We start from the raw sequence: 14,248 nt of genomic DNA on the forward strand, positions 1-14,248 counted from the left end.
TAATATTATTAGTTTCGTATTCCATTTTATTTATTCTGCTCTTTAATTACCAAACAACCAACCCCCCCCCCCATCGTTACTGTTACTGCAAGTATATTATGAACATTTGGCTTGTCACTGCTCGTTGGGAAACGACCTAGGATCACTTCCTAGTTACTGCATTTTCATGTTTATTTGATTCGGGTACGGCCTCGATCAAATTTGGCGCCGTTGCCGGGGAGCAGTGTCCAAAGGTTCATAATAGCTAGCTAGTGTTGTGTGTTTAATCCTTTCGTGTTTTATGTTTAATTGTTAGTATTGTGTTAGTATGTGTGTTAGTGTTGTTTAGTGTCCTGGTATTTTGTTTAATGTGTGTTCTGTTTCAATTTTCCCATTCAGCGTTTCCCCTGTTTCAGTCTTGGGTGTTTTGCTGTGAAGATTGTGCTTGAAAACAGAGTAGTAGTAGAAATCAGCTTGCGGAAAAACAGAGTAGTAGTAGAAATCAATTAGAGACGGATTTTAGCGACCACGCATGCTGAATTATTTGGGATTTTTTGTTTTAGTAGCTAGGGTTGTTATTTTTGGCTGAATTTTTTTGTGGTAACTTCTTTTAATCCATATTTTGTGGGAAAAATAGCTAGAGCCTTAAGTTTGGTCAGATTTGAAAGTTCCAAAAAACTAGCAAATTTTGTGTTTGTCAAAACTTCAAACGGCCATAACTTTTGCTCCGGTTATCAGAATCACAATTATTATATATGCATTTGGGGTAGAAAAAAATTTCCTATGCCGTGGCAGCCTACCATAGGCCGGCTGAGGTCTCCATCGTCCAAAAAAAGCGATTCTGTCAAAAGTTTTTTATTTTTCAAGTTTTATTCACTTATTTTTCTTAACCTACCAATTTTAGCTTTCATAGTTAGACTTTGAATTTTTGTCTGAAATTTTTTGTGCTATCTTCTCATCATTTTATAAGGTTGCTCACAAAATTTCAAGTCATTTGGATATCATTTGAGGGTAGCTGTAGTTCAAACCTATACCTTTATTTACATGACAAGGCAACTAGTTGTGTGCATGCTGAATGTAGTGTATGACTAGAGGCAATCCATCTGACTTACAACCCTTTGATCCTGAGATAGATAGGACATTTCATAGATTAGTTAGGCATCATTTTATACCTTTTGATCATTCTGAGCATTCCATAACTGGTGAATCTGTGCATTCTGTTATTGGTGATTTTGAACATCCTGATCTTGAGCATTATAATTTTGAGCATTCTGATTTTGAGCATTCTGATTTTGCACATTCTGAGAACATGGCACAACCTCCACCTCGTGAGAGGACTCTAAGGGAAATGGCTGCACCTGATTTCACCTATGAAAGCTTGTGCATCCAATACCCTGATGAGGATGTCCCATATGTTCTTAAAACTGGACTGATTCATTTGCTTCCAAAGTTTCATGGCCTTGCAGGTGAAGACCCGCACAAACATTTGAAAGAATTTCACATTGTCTGCTCCACCATGAAACCCCCAGATGTCCAAGAGGATCACATATTTCTGAAGGCTTTTCCTCATTCATTAGAGGGAGTGGCAAAGGACTGCCTGTATTACCTTGCTCCAAGGTCCATCACGAGCTGGGATGACCTTAAGAGAGTATTCTTAGAAAAAATTTTCCCTGCTTCCAGGACCACAACCATCAGGAAGGATATCTCAGGTATTAGACAACTCAGTGGAGAGAGCCTGTATGAGTACTGGGAGAGATTTAAGAAACTATGTGCCAGTTGCCCCCACCATCAGATTTCAGAACAACTTCTTCTCCAATATTTTTATGAAGGACTCAGTAATATGGAGAGAAGTATGATAGATGCTGCCAGTGGTGGAGCCCTTGGAGACATGACTCCTGTTGAAGCCAGAAATTTAATTGAGAAGATGGCCTCCAACTCCCAGCAGTTTAGCGCCAGAAATGATGCCATAGTCATTAGAGGAGTGCATGAGGTAGTGTCATACCCTAATTTCGTCCGGGGACCTTTGCTTGATGACATGCGACCATTCTTTGGTCCTTGTGAGGTGCTTGGCACCCATCATTAGGCAATTTATGAAATTCCAGGACATGCCGAAAAACCAAAAAGATGTTGATGCACAATCCGTAAGTTTCCGTGACACATCGGAAATCAAATGGAAGCATCGTTGCATAATTAAGTGAGGTTCCGTAACATTCCGTAAGTCAAAAAGGGGATGATTATGTAATCCGCAAGGTTCCGTAACATTACGGAAAGAAAACAAGTATCGTTACGAAATTCGTAAGTTTTCGTAACTTTACGAAAAAAGAATTACCAAAAAACAGCAGAGGGGGGTGTACTTAGTAAAAATGGGGGTGCAAATAGCACCCAGGCCCATTTGGGCCCTCCAGAAGATTCCTCCAGAAGGCGGTTGCTTCTGGAGGAAGCAACCCTGCTCGCCTGGGCGAGCTGAGCTCGCCTGGGCGAGCTGGGCGGCAACCACCTCCCCTATTTTGCTATAAATAGGGGAGGAAATGAAGAAGGAAGGGGTCCAGCCCCTTTGGCACTTCTCTCTCTTTCGAATTTGCTTGGAAAAATTGTTTCCGTGAAGAAAATCTAAGCCGAGGCGCTTCCGAAACGTTTCCGTAACGTTTTCCGTGAGGAATCTCGCAAAGGTTTGAACCGTTCTTCGACGTTCTTCATTCGTTCTTCATCGTTCTTCGATCTTCAACGGGTAAGTACCTCGAACCAAGCTTTTCGATTCATTCTATGTACCCGTAGCGGTCCACATTGTGTTTCGTGCATTTTTATTCTCGTTTTGTTTACTTTTTATACCCCCTGTTGACGTGCTTAAGCCATTTTACTTAAGTCATTTCTCGCTTAACTTAAAAATAAAATAAATTTCCACCGAACGTTTGAATTGTATTATCCATTAAACTTCGGTTAAATTAAATTCCGACCGTTCGGTCGTGTCGTAACCACGTTGGAAATCAAAAAGAGGTAAAAAAATAATATAATAATCAAAAAGACATCTTTTAGTAAAATAAAGCGGAAAATCAATCGGACATTTTCTCTTTGGGATTTCTCATTCTTAATCGAATTGATTAATAACTAAAGTGAAACTAAGGCTAAAATCAACTCGCCTAGTCAAGCTCGTCCACAAAAATAGGCTTTTGAAGTTTGTCATTTCATTTCCTCACTAAGTAAAATGGATCATTTCTAAAGTCCAACGCCTTAAAATGATCACCACTTAAGTAAAAAAGAATCACTTGATAAGAAAGAACTACGTAGGTCTGAGTTCCTCATTGAGGATACGTAGGAGCAAAAGCCCCGCTTTTGTCGACCACCCCAAGAGATCGTTAATGGTCCAATGCCTTAACGTTTCTCTCCTTTCAAAAACAAGAGATCGTTAATGGTCCAACGCCTTAACGTTTCTCACCTTTCAAAATCAAAAGACCGCTTAATGGTCCAACACCTTAAATGACCTTTTGTTCAAATAAAAACATATTTTGCAAAAAAGACAAAAACAAACTTAACCAAACACTTTGTTCCGAAAGAACTACGTAGGTCTGATTTCCTCATCGCAAATTGAGGAATACGTAGGAGCAAAGGGAAACACCCTTGTCGACCACAAAAAGAAAAAAATATAAAAAGGATATAAAGGATATAAGGACATAAAAGGGAACATAAAAATCAAAGTCATGTTTGCACATTCGATTAAAGGCTGTCGTCCCTTGGGACGGACGTGTGGGGTGCTAATACCTTCCCCGTGCGTAAATACAACTCCCGAACCTTTTCACTTAAAAGTTCGTAGATCGCGTCTTTTCCGGTTTTTCCGACGTTTTCCTCAAATAAACGTTGGTGGCGACTCCGCGCGTATTCCTTTCGTGGAACACGCATCCCGCGAGTCACGCGTCGCCCTCCCGCCGAAGGGTAGGTTGCGACAGTTGGCGACTCCACTGGGGATTGTTTTTTAGAGAGTTAGGCCATTTAATCTTGTGCAATGTTTTATCATGACTTTCTCCTTTGTTGGTTTCCTTTCATTATGTTCTTGTGTATATAAACTCTTTGTTGCTTTTAGTGCGTTTTAAATGTATGCATGAAGTAAATATTTATTCATTTGATGCACACAAACACCAACACTATTTGCACACACTGTGAGTGAAAAAGGGCCCTATACCCGGGTTCATGGGAGCATAAGGAGTGGAGGTGAATCTGTGATCATGCTAGGTCTCCGACTTGCTTGATTACAGTGAACCCTCATCTAGAGCTTTTCTCTTTGAAAACCTATTGTTGCTAGTAGTCCCTACTGCTACAATATGTTCTTCAAAGGGGATGATACCTCTAGAAACCATCAAGAGAGATATAACTACCTTGGGGATTATTGCTAAAAGCCTAGTTAGTTCTCTCCCTTATAGGTCCCTTAAATAGGGGCACGAAGCAAACACGCTGCGTGCCATTTTTCACACTGCCATGCATGAGTATCATATACCCTTTTGCTTATGTTCGGTAAATATTGTCATACTGTGCACATTCCCGCATTGTGTCTTTTGCGTAGGCATTGCATATGGGTTCTGTCTTGATCCCTACTGTAAACAAACCAACGGAGGGTCCGTGTCGCCTTCTTAAAAACGTGCGTTGGGGCATTTCGCTACCCCTAGACGTCGTATCTAAGAAGGGGACAAATTCCCCGGACCCCCCGCATTCCTAGATTGCATCTGTGTCATATGCATTCCATCATGCATTCATCCATCCCACCCATGAGATATCGGAGTTTTGATTTGCACCAGCTTTTGTCTCACTTTAGTAAGCATGGGAACAAATCAAACCGGCAAGAGGTTCTACCAAGTCAAGGTCAAAAGCCTAGATACCACCAGCATCAAGGAATTAGGGCGGTTGATGGAACCCCTCCAAATGCAAGCCTTCCGCAAGACTTACGGAAAGATCTTAGAGTTGACCATAGCAGAGGTGTCCATAGAAGCCATTGCATCACTTACCCAATACTACGACCAGCCTTTGAGGTGCTTCACATTCGCAGACTTCCAATTAGTACCAAACATTGAAGAATTTGAGGAAATTCTAGGATGTCCTCTCGGGGGAAGAAAACCATATCTTTCCTCCGGGTGTCTCCCCTCTTTGAGCAGAATTGCAACTGTGGTCAAGGATTCAGCAAGAGGTTTGGACCGCATAAAACAGACTCGGAACGGCATAGCGGGTCTACCACAGAAGTACCTAGAAGACAAGGCGAGGGGTATGGCCAATCAAGGAGACTGGGTCCCGTTTATGGATGTGTTAGCTTTGCTAATTTTTGGGGTCGTCCTCTTTCCAAACGTGGATGGTTTGGTAGACCTAGCAGCAATCGACGCTTTCCTTGCCTACCACCATAGCAAGGAAAGTCCGGTGGTAGCTGTCTTGGCAGATCTATTTGACACATTTGACCGAAGGTGCGAAAAGAGTAGCGCACGGATCATCTGTTGCTTACCCGCCCTCTGTGTTTGGTTGGTTTCACACTTGTTCCAACAAGACACAAGACATCCATGTCCGCTCCTGAGCCATCGCTCGTGTACTGAAAAGAGGAGAATAGATTGGGACCAGCTCTTGGCCGGGATAGGAGGTAGAACAATCAGTTGGTTCCCCTGATGGAAGGAAGGAAAAGAAGGAGTCCTTTTCTCATGTGGAAGATACCCAAACATTCCGCTGGTAGGAACGAGGGGTTGTATTAACTACAATCCCGCGCTCGCTATAAGACAACTAGGGTACCCCATGAGGGGAGCATCGACGGAAGAAAGCATGTCTCCTTTCCTTGTGAGGGATTTCGGCGCACAAAATTCCAAGACTATACAAAGAATCCATAAGGCATGGGAAACCCCGTTAAGGAAAGATCAAGAGCTTAGAGGCATTCGTAATGGCATCATTGGTGGGTACCACGAATGGCTGAAAGTTCGCATACGAGGTTTAGATTGGCTCGCCAAGTTAAAAGTCGTCAGCGAAGAGAATTTTGAAGCACCGGAAGAGGACGAAGAAGTCCAAACTCTCAAAAGCGAGTTAGGAAAGGCGAAACTTGCCAAGGAGAAGTTCAAGTTGGCCGCTACACACGTTCGGAAGGAGTGTGCCGGGTTACGGGAAGAGAATGCAATTACTGCAAGAGCCCTTGAACAAGAGACCAAGAGGGCTCGCAAGGAAGAGTATGGCCGGAACAAATTTCGCGGAGCTCTATGGGGTAGCAATAGTGAACTCAAGTTGCGAAGGGAAGAAAGGGACCAGTCGCGAGCACATGGCATGGTTTTGAAAGAGGAGTTAGTTGCCTGTTCAAGGTCCAAAAGAAGCTTGTCTCAGCGTTTATGCGAGACGGAGACCAACATGCTAGCTATCATCGCCAAGTACCAAGAAGAGTTAGGTCTAGCCGCGGCCCACGAGCATAGGATTGCGGACGAATATGCCCAAGTATACGCGGAAAAAGAGGCTAGAGGAAGGGTGATCGACTCTTTACACCAAGAGGCAACCATGTGGATGGACCGGTTTGCTCTTACCTTGAACGGGAGTCAAGAACTTCCCCGATTGTTAGCCAAGGCCAAGGCGATGGCAGACACCTACTCCACCCCCGAAGAGATTCATGGGCTTCTCGGCTATTGTCAGCATATGATAGACTTAATGGCCCACATAATTAGAAATCGTTAGGAAACTTGTATGGTCTCTCAGACCTTGACTAGATACGACTTCCTTTTTGAAATAAAATGAGTTGGTCCCATGTTTCTACTCCAAAAAGCTTGTGCAAATCAAGTCACTCCCGCATTTCATCTCTAGCATGCATTGTATGTTGGTCTCGTCCTTTGTCACGGGAAGCCGGAAGGTCCATATCACCTTCTTAATTGTACACATGGGGCACTGCGCCCCCAAATGCGCAAGTAAGAAGAGATAATTTTCCGGGCTCTCGTGTCCGTAAAATGCATTCATATCATGCATCGCATAAGCATCTCTTCATAACATCATAATGGACATATCCTGCATTTGTCCGTTATCATATTCCGGCCTCACATTTTGCATGAGTCATGGCATCATCATGCATATGCGTTCAACAAACTTTTTGATCTGCAAAATTGCATACCATTTGTTTTCATGTTTGCTCATCCTTGCGTTTTCCTCTACAAAACAAAAACAAAAGAGGGGGAAGCGTGAAACTTCACACTACATTCTTAGTTTCATGTGTTAGGCACCACGAGCCAACCATGTTGGGATCATAAACCCGTTTCACTTAAAAACAAAATAATTGAACATGGTACCTAATGCATGGTTAACTAGGAAATGGTGTTTCTTCGGGCATCTCAATTTCATAATTACATTTTCCATGCATAAGCTTAAAGTATGCCCGAGTCATTCATCCCTATGAGATGTTGTTGAAGTATTGGCGATCAGAATTGCCATTCCTTGGATTATAGGGTTGAACCAAGCTCATGCTTTTACAAAAAGGTTCATCAAGTCAAGTTGAAATATGGAAGTAACCGTCTTGCAAAATTGGGGCAAACGATGAATCGAGTCACATCACTGCTTCGTCTACTGCCAAACATATTTAGGATTATTGATGTCCTTGTTACTTCCAGTTTCACCTTGACAAAGATGTCATGGACCTCTAAAATGATTCAACCCCATATCCTGCGTAAAAATTCGCAATACTTCGACTGTACATCATTCGCATGCATCCATGCTTTTCACTGGTTGCATTGCTCATTGCATTCTTTCCTTGAAAAATAAAATAAAATAAAATGAACTTATCAAAAAGAAAAGGAAACGCTTTACGGCGCCCTTACCGAACTCGTGCTAGAGCTAGAGTAATGGGTGAAGCAGAGAAGGTGCAAGAGAAGATGAAGGCCAAAAATGGAGGCCATAAAAGAGCAAATGGCCACAATGATAAAGGCCATGATGAGCATGAAGAAGATAATGGAAGCCAATGCGGTTATAGTTGCCGCTATTAAGCGCTGTCGCTAAGGTGAACCCAATGCTCCCATCTGGCCTCAAGCAAATGAATCGTCCAACCTCAAATATGGTAGGCAAAGATTTGGGAAGTACGGATGACCCCATGATGTGCAAATTCAAAACGAGCACGCCTTCCCATCATATGGCTTGCCTCCCAACTATACACCACCCAATGTGGCATACACTCTCAATGAAAATCTCAATAACTCCACTCCGATACTCATTGAGAACCAATAACCTCATCAGGCACATATCTCTCAAAACCATGGGAAAGACACATGAAATTCCCCACCACAATCTAGCTGACTTCGAGCCTTGGCTCGGATATGCCACTGAAGGGCAAGCAGTTGGTGGTATACCCTTTGAAAACCCTTTGGAGGGCCCTCAGTATCACCCACAACTGCACCTATTGCATTCCACAGCGGATAAAAACCCTCATGACTATGGCAGGAATGGGAAAGTTGGATCATCTAAAGGAAAGGCTCAGGGCCATTGAAGGAGGTGAAGATTATGCCTTTGCTAACCTAGAAAAGTTGTTCCTACCCAAACATGGTCATTCCCAAGTTCAAGGTGCTGGACTTTGACAAGTACAAGGGGGCTACTTGTCTCAAGAACCATCTAAAGATGTATTGTCAGAAGATGGGGGAATACGCAAAAGATGAGGAATTGCTGATACATTCCTTCCAAGAAAGTCTTACTGGGGTAGCTGTTACCTGGTACACTAACTTGGAACCTTCCCGAGTCCATTCTTGGAAGGACCTAATGGTTGCCTTTGTTAGGCAGTATCAGTACAATTTTGATATGGTTCCGGATAGGATGCAACTACAGAACATGTGCAAAAAGGGGGACGGATCTTTCAAAGAACACGCCCAAAAGGTGGAGGGATCTGGCGGCCCAGGTGGTACCCCCAATAATGGAAAGGGAGACGATAATCGTGATGGTAGACACATTATCGATACTCTACTATGAAAAGATGGTGGGCTACGCACCCTCAAAGCTTTGCGGATTTGGTCTTCGCCAGTAAAAGGATCGATGTGGGTCCGAAAAGAGGCAAATTTGATCATCCTACTAAGACGACTGAGAAAACTGGGGCAAATGAAGAGGGTGAGAAAGAGGGAGAAACCCATGCTGTGACTGCCATTCCTATACGGCCAAGTTTCCCACCAAACCCAACAATGTCATTACTCAGTCAATAACAAACCACCTCCTTACCCACCACCCAGTTATCCACAAAGGCCATCCCTAAATCAACCACAAAGCCTGTCTACCGCACTTCCAATGACGAAGACCACCTTTAGCACAAACCAAAAAAAAAAACACCAACAAAAAGGAATTTTGCAGCAAAAATCCTGTAGGGTTCACCCCAAATTCCGTTGTCATATGCTAAACTTGATCCCATATCTACTTGATAATTCAATGGTAGCCATAACCCTAGCCAAGGTTCATCAACCTCCATTTCTCCGAGAATACGACTCGAACGCAACGTGTGCTTGTCATGGAGAAGCCCCGGGGCGTTCCATTGAGCATGGTAGGGCTCTGAAGCATAAGGTGCAAGGTCTAATTGATGCGGGCTGGCTGAAATTTGAGGAGAATTGCGTGTAAATCCCGACATTGACAAGAGATGCCACACATGGGGCAATTTTGAAAGCTGTTGTTAGGTGTCCCTAATGACTCATCAGGGTTTCCAAGTTTATGCCATTATTGTAAACCACAGCTACAATGTTAAATGAAATGGATAAAGTTGATATCTTTGTCCCTCATCCTCTCACAAACGCATGTTTGCTTATTCAACTTTCACCGGAATGTGGGTGTAAGCCATTGGTCTGTTTGCTCAAGCAACCTGCGCTCCTAAGTGTTGACTTCCAAGACCGTTCAATCAGAGATTACTCATCTCGCACGTTGGTGGGGGTGCCGTAAAACAACGAGCAAAGTTCAAAACAAATAAATTTCAAAATAAAAAATAAGTTTCAAAATAAAATAAAATAAAAGTGTTCAAAAAGAAAAAAAAACACTTGATTGACTGTGCTTTCAAGACGTTCATGTGACCTCATTTTATCATCCTGGAAAGTTTGTCTTTTTAGAGAGAAGTGAGTTATCAAGAATAGGATGTTGGACAAATGGCCTCGGTTACCTAAAGAAAAAGGGGGGTTGAAATAAGATGCAAAGACTATTCCCCAATTGAACTATCAATCTCTCTTTTCGGATTAACAATGCACACAGGGATAACCCTTCCCTTGTGTTCAGGAATCCTCTACAACAAGAGACCCACGGTCTCTTAATCCCTTTTCAGAAATAAGAAGAAGAGAAGAAGAGGTCTCTCGTAAAAGAGGTAGATTGTAAAATGAAGATCAATCAAAAATTCCTTATTGAATAAGCAAGTGGTTGACCAAGGAATCTTTTTGAGAGGATAAGACATTTCAGTTCAGAAAAACTCTTGATCTTTCGAGAGGATAAAACTGTTTGGGCAATGAAAACTCTCTTTAAAACATTTGAATGGCCGTTCATAAAACATTTGAATAGATATGTCTCTTGGAAATTATTTTCTGAAAATCCCCTCTGGTAATCAATTACAAGACTTACGTAATCGATTACAGGTTTTAAAAATTTGAATAAAAACTTTTTTTTAACTACTGGTAATCGATTACCGGAGAGCAAATCTCAAATTGAAATGATAGAGTTCTTTGGTCAAACCTTTGTTTGTTTCAATTTGGGAACTTCTTCCTAAAGATTCTAAAGAGATCAAACTTGATCATATATCTTGATTTTCTTGGATAAAACTTAGAAGCACTTGATCCTTTAGCATCATCAAGACATCAAAACATCTTGCTTCTACATAGGAGTCATTTGACTTAATCCATCAACTGAAAGATCCTTCAACTATTTCTCGTCCTTAGAAAATTCTTTTTGCAAGAATCAACTGCTTCTTTCATTCTTCCTCACTACGAGGTCGTGAAAACAAGACAACACTTGGTACCTCTAAGCCCTACACTGGGGCAACGAAAGGCACCATGCAAAAACCTCAAGCGAACCTAGGGGCAGATTAGAAGTTCTCACCCAATAGGTTCCCTCCTACAAGGTCATGACGAAAGGCAACGATTGGTACCTCAAAGCCTTACACTGGGGCAATGAGGGGCACCGTGCATGAGCCTCAAGTGAACATAGGGGCCGATCAAAAGTTCACACCCGTCGATGTTTTTAAACAAGAAAAAAAAAAAGGGAGACAAGCCCTGGAATTTCAATAGATTGATTAATTATCAAACGACTCCATTGCCGTCACTCCAAAATGGTCAAGTGACTAAATCAAACAGAACACACACTCTGAGGGAGTTCCCGGAGAGATTTGCAAAAAAAGATAGGATGAGGTTGCATGAATTATCACCTCTTTCAAAAGGACAGTCAATCTGTGTTTTCCAAAAAAATTAAATCAAAATCAAAATCACAAAATAGGGAAAGAATGTCATGAACATTGTACAACTTTCCATTACATTGCATTGTTTCAAATGAAGTCCGCATTTACCAAATTTCACGACAAAGGTTGCATGCATCTGTATCCCTAAAAATCATGTTAACTGCATAGATTTCCTACATCTAATGTCCAAATCTTGTGGATTTGGGATGACCGGCCCTCTCGATGAGTCGATCTCTTGCTTTCTCATAAGGGTGGACCTTGGGTACTAGTTACCCTCACCGTTGAGAGGACTACACGTCCTCGCCTTGAGAGGACTACGCGTTCTCACCATCAGAGGGCTGCACGCCCTCACCATCAGAGGACTACATGTCCTCGCCTTGAGAGGGCTACACGCCCTCACCTTGGGTACTAGTTACCCTCACCGTCAGAGGACTACACGTCCTCGCCTTGAGAGGACTACACGTCCTCACCATCAGAGGGCTGCACGGCCCTCACCTCTAGAGGACTACATGTCCTCGCCTTGAGAGGGCTACACGCCCTCACCTTGGGTACTAGTTACCCTCACCGTTGAGAGGACTACACGTCCTCGCCTTGAGAGGACTACGCGTTCTCACCATCAGAGGGCTGCACGCCCTCACCATCAGAGGACTACATGTCCTCGCCTTGAGAGGGCTACACGCCCTCACCTTGGTACAAATCGGACTCAGTTCACCATGAAACAAACCTCAAAAGTATCAGTTGGTCCTGTGTCGTCCCGACTGGGTAAGTATGTATATGGTTCAACTGATTTCTGATACCATCTTTGTTTGCAGGGATCAGCACCCACAAGAGGGGCACCCCAGTGGGACCGGAAAAGTCCAACAGGGCCCTGGGGTTTCCAGCTCTGGTTACGGGCCTCTATCAGTTCCTATAGGGTGCCCGTACCCCCCCGGGCAAGGTTATGTCATCATAGGTAAGTATGCACATCGCTCAACTGATTTCTGATTTCATCTATTGTTTGCAGGGATCGCGATTGCAAGACACCTAGTGGACCCGAAGAAAGTCCAACAGGGTCTTGGAATTGTCAAGCTCTAATTACGGGTCTCTGTCAGTTCTACGGAGTACCTGTCACCTCCAGCAAGGGCATCAGGCCCCTACTAATCGAGCTTTCATCAAGAAGTACTGCGCCCCATACAGGCGCAGGGCGAAACACCACAGCAGCATTGGGATGGTCGGCAGCGGGAAACAGACGCACCGCCATCACCTCTAGAGTTCACCTCTGCTTATCCACAAAAAGGTTTGAGTATTGCCTACGCAACATGGCCGACCAATAGGCGACCAAGTCCAAAGCCAAAGGTAAGCAAAGTACTAGGTCCATGACCGACAAATCATTAGGCGTCCAGCTAAAGACGTTAAAGAAGCGCTACTAGGAGGCAACCTAGTACCTTTTGAATCTATGCTTGTTATTTGATCACTTTTTATAGTAGGACGCACCTAGTTGCTCATGATCCTGGGGATTTAAATAAAACGAGCACAAGCTCGAAAGGTAGTCATACTTCACAAAATATATATATGTATGTTTAGGTAGAGAGATACCTTAGATATGCATGTATGTAAACAAAAAATACTTCACAAAATATATATATGTATGTTTAGGTAGAGAGATACCTTAGATGTGCGTGTATGTAAACAAAAAAATACCTCACAAAACATATATATGTATGTTTAGGTGGCAAGATACCTTGGATATGCATGTATATAGCAAAAATACCTCACAAAAATATGCACATGTTTAGGTAGCAAAATACCTCATGAAAAAAAAAGGGGAAAAAAGAAAACAAACAAGAAAAAGAAATAAACAAATGATAATGACAAAAAAAAAAGAAGAAGGAGAAAAAAGAAAATAAGTTGTCTAGCTGAAAAACCAACATGCTTTTGAAAAGAGATGACTTCCAACTTTTCTTTGGAAAAATTCACTGATCATAACTAGTTTTTGAAAAAATGTGTATACACCTGAAGGGTGAATGCTGTGAAGATTTTCCCAGACGCCCAAAATGGACTCGGATGAATGCACAAATTGATAAAAGAACATATTTTGGAAACATTGGGTTGATTTAAAATAGAGGAAATGAATCCTGAGCCCTAGCATCACATGACCATAAAAGTTTGACACTTGAGTGTCCACATAGGTGCATGCATAACCAGTTTTGCATAAAATTTCCAAATCATCATTTTTGCATTTGTGTCATGGAAATAATGTGGGGCATCCCTTTTTATCCTTGAACCAAACCAAACCCTGACATGTATCATGTCTAGCCATTCTACAAGCCTTGAGCCAAAATCCTGACTCACCATAAACTTTACCCTCGGAAGCAAAGAAAAAAAGAAGGAAAGGGAATTTCCAATCAAAGAGAAAGCAAAAAAAGGAAGGAAAGGAAATTCCCAATCAAAGAGAAAGCAAAAAAGGAAGGAAAGGAAATTCCCAATCAAGGAGTGGGAGAAAGAGAAAAAAGAAAAGAAAGGAAATTCCCAATCAAAGAGTGGGAGAAAGAAAAAAGAAAAGAAAGAAAATTCCCAACCAAAGAATGGGAGAAAGTAAAAAAGAAGAAAGCTCCTGGTCAAAGAAACCAGAAGAAATGTGCTGAGAGGTCTTTGGGCCGGACAATATCTGAACAATACAGAATTGTCACCAAATGAATAAAAAAGGAAGGAAAGGAAACCACGACCTAAAATGGTCTTCTCCCTTTAATTACCAACCAAAATCCCGTGCGCTAGCGACCCTTTTTTTCTCGCCCCGCACTAAACAAAAAAAACAGAAAAAGAAAAAGCCAAAAACACACAAAAGCCGAAAGAAGAAACCACCAAAAGAACCCATTCCCAAGGGAAGTCCTATTTGATCCATGATCACGCATGTAA

General features: G+C 42.3%; 1 non-coding gene across 1 annotated transcript; it reads right to left on the reverse strand.

The window, feature by feature from the left end:
- Window positions 1–1,666: 1,666 nt before the first annotated feature.
- On the reverse strand, window positions 1,667–1,773 carry LOC114424867. The gene has a single exon (XR_003669157.1). It is a non-coding gene; the product is annotated as a small nucleolar RNA R71 (small nucleolar RNA).
- Window positions 1,774–14,248: the final 12,475 nt, after the last annotated feature.

Source organism: Glycine soja, chromosome 8 (genome assembly GCF_004193775.1).
Source record: "Glycine soja cultivar W05 chromosome 8, ASM419377v2, whole genome shotgun sequence".
In the NCBI taxonomy this organism is placed as follows: domain Eukaryota; kingdom Viridiplantae; phylum Streptophyta; class Magnoliopsida; order Fabales; family Fabaceae; genus Glycine; species Glycine soja.